The 12110-nt window shown below is 42.0% G+C and overlaps 1 protein-coding gene across 3 annotated transcripts in view; it reads right to left on the reverse strand.

Moving 5' to 3' along the window:
* LOC149011984 (protein FLUORESCENT IN BLUE LIGHT, chloroplastic-like) overlaps positions 1-12110 on the reverse strand; it is a 33759-nt gene that overhangs the window by 2249 nt on the left and 19400 nt on the right. The window lies entirely within an intron of this gene.

Raw genomic sequence — 12110 nt, forward strand, 5'->3', positions numbered from 1 at the left:
CCAAACACCTAATGCAGAACATAGTATTTGAAAAAAAAATGAAATTTGGGAAGAGAACTCACCTTGCTTGAAGATTGGCTCCAAAATCACTAGGTCCTTGTCAATTACCTGTTGTAGATGAGTTAAATGGAGTGCTAATGCAATGTTGTGGAAGATCCGAGCAGTTTTTCAACCAAAAATCCGGCCAAGATTTGAAAAATAGCAGCCGGGGAAGAGTTAGTGTCGAGAGGGTTGAGACAGACAAGATATCTTGTCTCGACTCAACGAGAGGTGGATTTAAAAGAGGTGGTCCAACCAAGATCTCAGCTGAGATCTCATCTTATTTTCATTTTGCCCCCCTTCTTGACTCAAAGTCTCACGAAACCGAGATATTAGCTGAGATCTCGCAAGACCTTGAACCATGTATAAAACAACACCAATATCCCACTTCTCACAATTTAACAATTCTGCTCAAGCTAGATCATAGAGCTGACCCATGGGCAGCTTGGAATACCTATTTCTAGAATGCATGACCAAATAGAGGCTTGCTAAACAAACAAAGCTGATTAGCAGAGGAGACAAAACAGAGCAGCAATTAGTTTCTTCATAACATCCCACATAATGACAATAAATTTCAATGTGTTTGGTTCACATGAACCATTAGTCTGCTAAGTATGTAGATAGATGCCTGTTATCCGAGAACATCTTCATTAATTTAGTAATCACAAAGCTCAATTCTTGAAGTAGAGAACTCAACCACATCAGCTTAATTATAGTATATGCCATAGCTAAATCCTCAGCCTTAGCACTATAGCTAAATCCTCAGCCTTAGCACTGCTTCTTGCTTTGCCAATTTACCAAGTTTCCACTAAGAAATGTGTGATATCCTGTGGTTGATCTAGGATAACCATCAGCGCCAAACCAGTCAACATTAGAATATCCTACCAAATCAATATTGTGATGAGGAACTCCCTTCAAATACTTTAAAACACAACGAGCTACCTCCTAGTGACCTGCTATGGGTGACTACATGAACTGAGTGATGACACCAACAACAAAATAAATATCTAGTAATGTAACAGTAAAGTTGATTAGCTTTCTGATGTAGAATTGAAGACATGTTTAAGAAAGAAGAAACCCATTGGGTCAGGCCCATCAAAGGCCTAAAGCTGTCACCTAAATCAGCCCAAGGCTTTCATGGGCTACGACTGTTTTAGTGGGTTAAAGTTAGCCCACATATGTTGAACTTCATAGTCTAGACCTAAGCCCAAGTCTAGTTTTTGAAAAGTCAATAAAAGGGGCTGTGGTTTGAAAATAAAAGAACTCACTGTCAAAGGCGTTTTCCTTTGTCAAAGAATTAGGTAGTAGTTGAGTTATTAATAGGTAGGTGGTGTTAGCTAGTGGTTGGATATTACCATTAATGTTTATGTCTCTTTAGAATGCTATATAAAGAGACTTATGTAAGAAGTGAAAAGACAACTCATCTACTAAAATCATATTGCTTTGTTAGCATTCCTTCTCTATGGAGACTCCTTGTGTTTGATCAAGGTAGGTTGGTGTCCAATCCAATCGATCCACCTTGCGGTGTGAAGCCCAGGTGTTACATTGTTATTTTCAATTCCCTCATATTGTCCTTTCAATTTCTTCATCATAGTTCTGCCCCTGTTTTAAAGATCTATTCAGCCGTATTGTTATGCTATTATCCTTATAATACCACTCTAGTTTCAGCCCTCTTTCACATCTAAATTCTGTTTCATCTTAAGTTTAGCAAATCTGAACTTTATTCCCTGTGAAATGTCCTATTTGGCTATTGTTTTGATCAATCAAATACAGTACTACATAATTTGGTATCAGAGCCATGACAGGGAGTGAAACTTCTGGATTGGATACTGACCTTATGGCAGCAATGATGGAGATGTTGCAACAATTGAGCAACCAAATCATTGCAAGCCACAAGCAAGAGGAAGAGAGGTTCTCAGCAATGGAGGCTAGAGTTGTTGCCTCCACTCATGCTCCACACCCTCCACTTGGTGAAGAATCCCAACCAACTCACTTTATTGCCAACTTTCCTACTCAAATGAATACAGGGAGAGGGCCTTAAAGGATTTCAACTACCAAACCTCGAAGAGCACATACGGAGTTATTTCACTGGAGAACAACCTACATTCAATAAGCATGTTGGTGACTCTCAAAAGGTAAAGCTTGAACACCAGGAGTTCATTCACACTAGCCATAACACAGGGCTGGTATTGGCTTTTGTTACGAGAGAAGTTACCCCTCAACCTAAGGTGACATTCCCTCCACTTATCAAAGAGTTACAATCTGATTTTCCTAAGGTGGTTCCTGATGAGTTGCCTAATGAGCTACCTCTTATGCGTGATATTCTGCATACCACTGATTTGGTATAGGGTTCAGTGTTACCAAACCTATCGGCCTATCACCTCAGCCTAGCAAAGCACAATGAATTCAAACAACAGGTGGATGAGTCGTTGCATAAAGGATTCATTCAAGAGAGCTTAAGTCCATGTGTTGTACCGACATTACTCACTCCAAAGAAGGATGGCTCATGGCGTAAGTGTGTGGACAATCGAGCAATCAATAAAATTACAGTCGAGTATAGGTTTCCTATACTGCGGCTTGATGCCATGTTAGAAACAATGTCCGGGGCTAAGATCTTTTCTAAATTGGGCCTCAGAAATGGTTATCATCAGATCCGTATTAGGCCTAAAGACGAATGGAAGACTGTCTTCAAAACCAAGGATGGACTATTTAAATGGAAAGTCATGCTTTTTCGTCTGACGAATGCACCTAGCGCCTTCATGAGGGTTATGACATAGGGGGTTGAAGTTGATCTAAAGAAGATAAAAAGCATCGTCGACTGGCCTAACCCAAGGACAATCATTGAAGTTCGTAATTTCCATCGTCTTACAGGAGAGTCATTCGGAACTTCAGTGCAGTCATGGCACCTATTACCGAATGTTTAAAGCAAGGCAAGGGCAAGTTCAAATGGAAGAACTGTCCACGACATGATAGCACTTGGATTCATGCTAAAAATCTCGAGAAACTCGATCTCGATTGGTATGAGCATTATATATCATTCATCCATTCGTCGGAGATGAATGTTTTCAAGCCGGGGAGAGTTGATGTAGAATTGAAGACATGTTTAAGAAAGAAGAAACCCATTGGGCCAGGCCCATCAAAGGCCTAAAGTTGTCACCTGAATCAGCCCATGGCTTTCATGAGTTAGGGCTGTTTTAGTGGGTTAAAGTTAGCCCACATATGTTGAACTTCATAGTCTAAACCTAAGCCCAAGTCTAGTTTTTGAAAAGTCAATAAAAGGGGCTGTGGTTTGAAAATAAAAGAACTCATTGTCAAAGGAGTTTTCTTTTGTCAAAGAATTAGGTAGTAGTTGAGTTATTAATAGGTAGGTGGTGTTAGCTAGTGATTGGATGTTACCATTAATGTTTATGTCTCTTTAGAATGCTATATAAAGAGACTTATGTAAGAAGTGAAGACACAATTCATCTACTAAAATCAAATTGCTTTGTTATTATTCCTTCTCTATGGAGACTCCTTGTGTTTGATCAAGGTAGGTTGGTGTTCGATCCAATCGATCCACCTTGCGGTGTGAAGCCCAGGTGTTACATTGTTATTTTTCATTTCCCTCATATTGTCCTTTCAATTTCTTCATCATAGTTCTGCCCCTGTTTTAAAGATCTATTCAGCCGTATTGTTATGCTATTATCCTTATAATACCACTCTAGTTTCAGCCCTCTTTCACATATAAATTCTATTTCATCTTAAGTCTATCAAATCTGAACTTTATTCCCTGTGAAAGGTCCTATTTGGCTACTGTTTTGATCGATCAAATATAATACTACATTACTTTCCTACAAGCCTTCAATAATGATGCACATCTTTGGATCCATTGGAGTGTCAACAGGCATGGAAGCAAGCATGACATACCTAAATGACAGGCCTAACACAAATCAGCAATAAGCACTGGGCATAATTCCATTTACCATGACCAAACTGACCAATTCTTATTCAACCCCCCACCCTTAAAAAGAGAGAGAGAGAGAGAGAGAGAGAGAGAGAGAGAGAGAGAGAGAGAGAGAGAGAGAGAGAGAGAGAGAGAGAGAGAGAGAGAAGAAAGAACAAGACTTCATCAAGGAGAAGTTAGAGCAAGGAATCACTTGCGCCCCTTTTGTTATGTCCGTTGATCAATTAGCTTCTCACTAAATAAATAGCTCCTGATAAGCCTCTAATGGCTAGAGTGTATAGGCGCAAGAAGAAAAAGAGCAGCACAGGATCATCAGCTGCTACAGGGGATCATCCCAGCTGAACACTTAAGCAACATTCTCAGTTGGGAGGGACAGGTGGCAAGAGGTGAGTGGACAGCAACTTTAACTTATGACAAGGACAAAGAATATGATCTAGATGGCAAGAAAAGGATTGGTTAGAGTACAGCAGTTAGTTAGTAGGGTTTTTGGGATTATGTAAGGGGAGAGATGGGGGGGGGGGGGGTTATGCATGAAGTTTGTAGTTAAGCAAGGAGGTCTTGCAAGGGGAGAACTCAGTTCTCAGGTGAGTATTAATGGCTGCAATTACTCTTATTGTAGTCCAGTTTTGAGTTAATACTAGTTCAGCAACTCTACCAATTTTGTAGTTATTTTTGTATATTTTGTAACTGGTCAGTAGCCCATTGAATGAAGTAAATATCTGTTTGCTATCAATTCTTTGCTGTACTGTTGATGTTAGTTGTCAATCAGGATAGTGAGTTATTGCAAAGTGATAGGGGGTCTTTTCAGCTGCTGTAAGAGTTTTAGTTCTACAGTTGCAAGTTGAGGATCTTTAAAATCTGTTGAAGTATACGTAAATTTGGAAGTCTTACTGTTCACGTGAACAGTATTATGCTATTGTTTTTATTATATTTTCTATTTCTAATGTGGGAGTCTTGCTACATAAGTTTTGGGAGTTTTTAGAAAGCATAGTTTCTATTTTGGTGGTAGTTTCTATTCCAGAACTTTCTATTTTAGGAGTTAGGAAGTTACTAAAGCTGTAATATTTTGTTTCCTTTTTTCTAGAGGACAATTACTTGTCTCTCAAGTTGTATTAGATTCATTAGAAGCTATAAATAAAAGTGCTCTGTGATTCTAGACTCTTTAGCTAAGAATCACAGGTCTTTTCTACTGGTTCTTCATCTTTCTTCTCTTCTTCTTATTCTCTCTTTTCTTTGTTCAAATTCAACTGCTATTTTGATTGTTTAAAGCTTGTTTTCTAACATGGTATCAGAGCTTTTTTGAATCAAAATAGTGTTGTTCTCAATATTCTCTTCTGAAATTCTTTTTTTTTTCCTGTTTCCTTGGTGTGCAGCCACCTAATGCTGTATATTATGGACTGTTAGATCAGATATTCATGTGAACTGATCTTTTCTACCTATTACCTTACTTTTACACGTTCCAGAACTTGGATACCTTTTGTTGTGGGGAACTAAGGTCTTGAGTCCCCCCCCCTCGGGAGAGATACACCCCCCTCGGGCTGGTGCATCTCTTCCTTCATAAAAGGTCCCGATTGCCTCACTCGGGAGAGATACACCCCTTTGAGCTAGCTCATCTCTTCCTTGAAAAAGGTCCCGAGTGCCTCACTCGGGAAAGATACATTCCCGACTTAAGTTGGTGTATCTCTTCCTTGGCAAGCCACGCTCGATGCAAGTCCCAGAAGGCCTTATTGACTATGTCAACGAGAGTTAGTTACAGATAACTACTCAGCTTATCCGTTCCGAGAATTGGGGAGATGAGTCAACAGATAACAGCTCTATCTGGTGCGACAAAGAAGGAGCCGTTATTCCAAGGATACTCCACTCACTCTCCAACTGTCGATCTGAAACTCAAGGAAGCGCCGCCTCCAGGCAACTTCTATATAAACCCATCTCCCACATGGAGAAAGGTACGAGAAATCATCTGAGTAATTATTCATTACGTTCTTGAGAACTCTCTCAAGAACTCTTATTGTTGCCTAGGCTGACTTGGGCGTCGGAGGCGGTTCCCCGGCCAAAACTTGACCGGACCGTTCTTGTTTTCTTTGTGAGTGCAAGCACCTCAGCTATTCCAACTTGGCTGTAGAGCTCTTAAGGTGGTCATCTCAGTAACCGGCCCTCGAAGAAGTTCTAGACACAACAAATTGGCGCCGTCTGTGGGAAATGTCACAAAAAGTCATGACAAGACATACCACACCTCAGGTGACAAGTTCTCAAATTCTCACTCGAGCGAGAGAAAGGGAGATAGAAAACGGATGTGTTGAAGAACAAACTCTCCTTTCTCCAGATCCGCAAATTCCTATTCCAAAGGAAGGTCAAGGAGGGGTTCCAGAGATTCCTCCGTTAACTATTCCAAGTCCATTTGGAGAAGGAGATTCAAATCAACCTCCTATTCCAGTAACAGTAGCCGATTTGCAGAATATGCAAAAAGAAGTCCAACAACAAATGTTGGAACTCCAAGGAGTAGTTTGTGGCTTAGTCCATCAAGTCGGGGTACCATCCGGACCCGCCAGAAATTCCCAAGAAGGACGAAGGCGTGAAGCCGTCCGACAGACTCGGGATAGGCAACGCCCGCTGAACGAAGTCTGAGAAGGGCGAAATCCCAGAGAACCAAGACGAACAGCCGAACGAGTTGGAGAAAGATCTCAAGGAATTCGTATTCAATAACCACTTCCCCGAGGAGATCGGACGAGGGGAAGTGTGTTCAACCGTTTGGCTGGCCTTAGGCAAACTCGGGATTTACCAAGAAGAGGGCGCAGAAACGAAAGAATTCAATAACAAGAAGGCGAAAGCCACGGAAGAGGTCATTCCAAATCTGATGACCCGAGAGGATCGGTCAGTCAGTCTGGATCTTCTCAGGGACCGACTTCTCAATATTCTGATATTGGAAGTGTTTGATTTCCGCAAGAACGTCGAGAGGCGCATGGTCTCGGAAGAAGATTATATGCCATGGAAAGGAGGCTCGAGGATCAGGACCTAGACGACGACTATGACGTTATTGACTGAGAGCCTTTCGCAGAGGTAGTCATGAGAGCGCCTCTTCCACCCAACTTCATCATGCCGACGTTCACTCCCTACGAAGGTAAATCAAATCCTCGTGAACATATTAGTTATTTCAAATCTGACATGGCTGTGATTGGCCGAGAGGATGAGTTATTATGCTGAACTTTCCCGGCATCTCTCAAAGGCCCAGCCATAAAATGGTTTTCTAGCTTACGGCCAAGATCCATCCGAAACTTCCGAGAACTTCGGAGAAAATTCATTGCCTAATTCCGAAGTTGCATCGGGAGTAAGAAGACAGCAGATAGCCTCTTTGCTATTAGGCAAAAGCCGAATGAGTCTGTTCGAGACTATCTTCTTAGATTCGATAAAGTGGCTATCGAGGTTGAAGAATTGGATGATACGGTGGCGTACAATGCACTATGGAGTGGAATAACCCAAAGACGTTTGCTTGAAGTATTACTCCAAGATAAGCCAAAAACTTATGGAGCACTTCTTAAGAAATGCCAAAAACAAGCAACAATTGCAGAAGTTATCGAAGCCCGAGAAGAGTCCACAAGAGGGATGAAGGAAAAGAAGAATTATGGAGAAAAAGGCCAGAATTCAAATGCTCGGGTAAGAGATGACAAAAAGGGAGGTTGGAAAGAAAGACTCGCCAATGGGGACTTTACACCTCTTAATACTAAGAGGTCAGAAATTCTATTACAGATCAGAGATAAAGAAAACTTGAAGTGGCCAGGCAAGATAGGAGCCTGACCCGAAGATAGGAATATGACAAAGTATTGCCGCTTTCACAAGGACTATGGCCACCATACGGATGAGTGCAGAAATCTTAAGATCGAGAAACTCATCCAAGGAGGGCATCTTGAAAAATATCTTCAGAAGAAGCGACAAGATCGAGAGAAGTCCCCACCTAGATCAATAAAAAGACTCAGATCCAAAAGTCCCGAGAGGGCAGATCAGAATCCTGAGAAGAAACCCGACCATCTGGAATTTTCTCCCATTTACATTGTTTTGGGAAATCCGACCGAAGAATTCATTAAGAAGGCGAAGCAAAAGGCACGGTTCGTTGGATCGATGCAGTTGCCAAGAAAACAAAGAAACGACTTATGTCCAGATCCAATAACCTTCACGGATGAAGACCTCAAAGGCGTGACTTCTCCTCATGATGACGCTATAGTTATCAAAGTGAAATTGGCAAATCGGGAAGTTCACCGTGTTCTTGTAGACAAGGGATCTTCCGCCGACTTACTATCCTATGAAGCATTTAAGAAATTGAAGTTTGAGGACAAGATGATGACTCCATGTGGGACTCACTTATATGGGTTCGCCGGGTTGTCCGCCATATCCGAAGGGACCATCCAATTGGATCTAAGGATCGGGAACTCCCCTCGGGATGCAGTCGTCCAAGAAACCTTCATGGTGGTTTGGGACCTCTCAACTTACAATGTCTTGCTCAGGAGGCCAACTCTTAACGCCTTAAGGGCAATGGTTTCTCCAACGCATATGAAGTTGAAGTTTCCAACCACAGCAGGAGTCGGGGAGTGCTCTTCTGATCAGCGACTCTCCAGACAATGTTATGTGAATTATCTTAAAAAAGTCAGAAGAACCGAGAGATCGGGCAATACAATGAGTATCGAAATTCAAGATGACCGGGATGAAGAAGCTATGCAGAGAGCCGAACTTGTTGAGAAGCTTGAGCAAATTCAACTTCATCCGGATTTTCCCGAGAAAAGAACTACGATTGGTTCAGAACAGCCTACAGAATTCAAGGAAGAACTGACCGAGTATCTCCAGAACAATCTTGATGTATTCGCATGGTCGGCCGAAGACATGCCAGGAATAGATCGAAGAGTTGCGGAACACAGCCTATGGATCAGGGAAGATGTAATTCCCATGATCCAAAAAAGAAGGAATTTTTTGCTCGAGAAACATGCCGCCATCAGAACCGAAGTGGAGAAGCTAGAACAATCGGGTTTTATAAAACCAATAGAATGCCCAACTTGGTTGGCAAATGTAGTAATGGTGAAGAAAGCCAACGGCAAATGGAGAATGTGTACGGATTACACAGACTTGAATAAAGCATGCCTAAAGGATTGCTATCCACTTCCCTGGATCGACCTTTTGATCGACGCCACAGCAAGACATGAAGTATTGAGCTTCATGGACGCTTATTCGGGATACAATCAGATTATGATGAATCCCAAGGACGAGAAGGATACGGCCTTCATGACAGATTGAGAAAGTTACTTCTACAAAGTAATGCCATTCGGGTTGAAGAACGCTGGGGCCACTTATCAGAGAATGATAAATAAAGTCTTCAAGGACCAAATAGGAAGAAATATGGAAGTATACGTGGATGATATGCTCATTAAGAGTACTGTCCGAAGAAGTCATCTGGAAGATCTTGAAGAAGTCTTTGATACTTTAAGAACATATCAGATGAGGCTAAATCCAGAGAAGTGTGCGTTCGGAGTTTCTTCCAGAAAATTTCTTGGATTTATGGTATCCCAACGAGGAATAGAGGCCAATCCGGAAAAAATCAAAGCCTTGCTCGAGATGGAGTCACGAAAAACGGTTAGGGATATTCAATGCCTGACCGGAAGAGTAGCTGCCTTAAACCGATTCATTTCGAGATCGGGTGAAAAATGTTTGCCTTTCTTCCAGGCTCTTAAAGACCTCGGGAAGGCGAAGGCTACCCTCTGGACTGATGAATGTCAAAAAGAGTTTGAGAAATTGAAAGAGAAGCTCGGGACACCACCTCTCTTAGCTCGACCTTCCACGGGAGAGCAACTATTCACATACTTAGCCATTTCTTCATCAGCAGTGAGCGCGGTGTTAGTAAAAGAAGAAGGTACTTCACAAAACCCCATCTATTTCATAAGTCATGTCCTAGTAGATGCCGAGACGCGATATCCGGATTTGGACAAACAAGCTTTAGCCCTTGTAATCGCATCTCGGAAACTTCGACCATATTTCCAAGCTCATCCAATCGTAGTCTTGACCAACTTCCTGTTGAAGAAGATACTACAGAAACCAGACCTACAGAAACCAGACTTAGCGGGAAGAATGGTAACATGGGCTATTGAATTAAGCGAATACCAAATCGAGTACAGAACTCGTCCAGCTATACAGGGACAAATATTGGCCGACTTTGTTCTTGAGAATAGCATGCCCAGTTCGGGAGTAGAAGATTCACCTGGTCAGGAGTTATGGACTTTATATGTTGACGGCTCAAGCAACTCTTCGGGGAGTGGAGCAGGGCTAATGCTAATCAGCCCGGATGGATTCACTATTCATTATGCTTTAAGATTCAACTTCAAAGCCTCTAATAATGAGGCCGAGTACGAAGCCCTTCTAGTAGGACTAAGACTTGCCCGAGCCCTAAGAGTCCGAGAATTAGAAGCCCGAAGTGACTCTCAGTTGATCGTGAATCAAGTTCGCGGCGTGTACGAGGCAAAGGAAACAAGAACGGCAAATTACTTAGCTAAAATTGACGATTGTCGCCATTATTTTGATCATTTTGAAATAAAGCAAATTTCGAGAAAGGAAAATGAAGTAGCAGACGAGTTATCCAAGTTGGCTTTATCCAAGTACTCAACCTTAGGCTCAGCCATTATATTGAACAGTTGGAAATTCCTAGCATTAGGGAAGCCGAGGCGATGGACATTGAAGAAGAGCCTAGTTGGATGAACCCAATTATATTATATTTGAAGAATGATATCCTTCTAGAAGACGTCAAGGAGGCTAAGGCAGTTAAAAATCAGGCCGTGAAGTTCACCATCATAGAAGATCAACTTTATAAAAGATCGGTCACACAACCTCTCTTAAAGTGTGTTGGTCCTTCTCAAGCTCAGTATGTTTTAGCCAAAGTACACGAAGGAATATGCGGAGCGCATATGGGAGGTCGGGCTTTAGCCCACAAAATAATACGTCAAGGCCTTTATTGGCCAACTATTCAGAAAGACGCCGTGGACTATGTCAGAAAATGCAAGCAATGTCAACTTCATGCATCTGTTCCAAAGACTCCGGCTGTCCCTCTTACATCTGTCTCCAGTCTGATCCCCTTCACCATGTGGGGAATGTATCTGGTGGGAAAGCTCCCTAAGGACGCCAACAATAGAGAATATTTGATCGTGGCAATCGACTATTTCACTAAGTGGGTGGAAGCTGAACCTCTCTCATCCATTACTGAGAAACAAATGGAGAAGTTCTTTCAAGAAAGGATAATCTACAGATTCAGAATTCCAAAGATCCTTGTGACCGACAATGGAAAACAATTTGTCGGGGCTGGCTTCAAGAATTTCTGTGAAAGATATCACATCGAGCATAGAACGTCATCTGTGGCGTATCCATAGAGCAACGGGCAAGTTGAGATAACCAATCGGACGCTTTTGGACGGAATAGAGAAGCGTCTAGAGACAAGTCGGGCCAAATGGGTTGAAGAACTACCAAGCGTCCTTTGGTCATATCGCACCACGGCCAGAACTCCTACGGGAGAAACACCTTTTCGGCTAGCCTACGGCACAAAAGCACTTGTCCCGGTAGAGGTATTAGCAGAATCAAAGAGATATACAGACTTCAATGAAGAAGCAAAGGAAGAAGGCTTGAAAAACAATCTTGATCTAATAGACGAAGTGCGGAGCATGTCAGAATACCAAAATCAAAGATATCAAAACCAAGTGGCTGGATACTTCAATGCTCGGGTAAAAAATAGAAGACATCGTGCGGGTGACTTAGTGCTTCGCAAAGTTGCGGCATCAGACCTAAGAAACCAAGGCAAGCTCTCACCTACATGGGAAGGGCCATATCTCGTCGAGCAAGAGACAAAACCAGGGACTTACAAGCTAAAAAGCTTAGCCACGGGCGAGACGATAGACCGAACTTGGAATTCCATGAATCTTCGGAAATTCTATCTGTAGAATTAGTCCAGATATGTAGCATTTGCAAGTAAGTCGAAAGACCATTTGATTTTCAATAAAATCTGCATCTTCATTGTTGACATCCTTTTTCTCAAAAAGAAAGTTATAGCGAAGAATACACAAACATTTCTTCAAAAGAACCCAAGAGAGTTCTTGACAAGTTCAAGAAC

This window comes from Hakea prostrata, chromosome 7 (assembly GCF_041222555.1).
Source record: "Hakea prostrata isolate BN-2017 chromosome 7, UWA_Hpros_2, whole genome shotgun sequence".
In the NCBI taxonomy this organism is placed as follows: Eukaryota; Viridiplantae; Streptophyta; class Magnoliopsida; order Proteales; family Proteaceae; genus Hakea; species Hakea prostrata.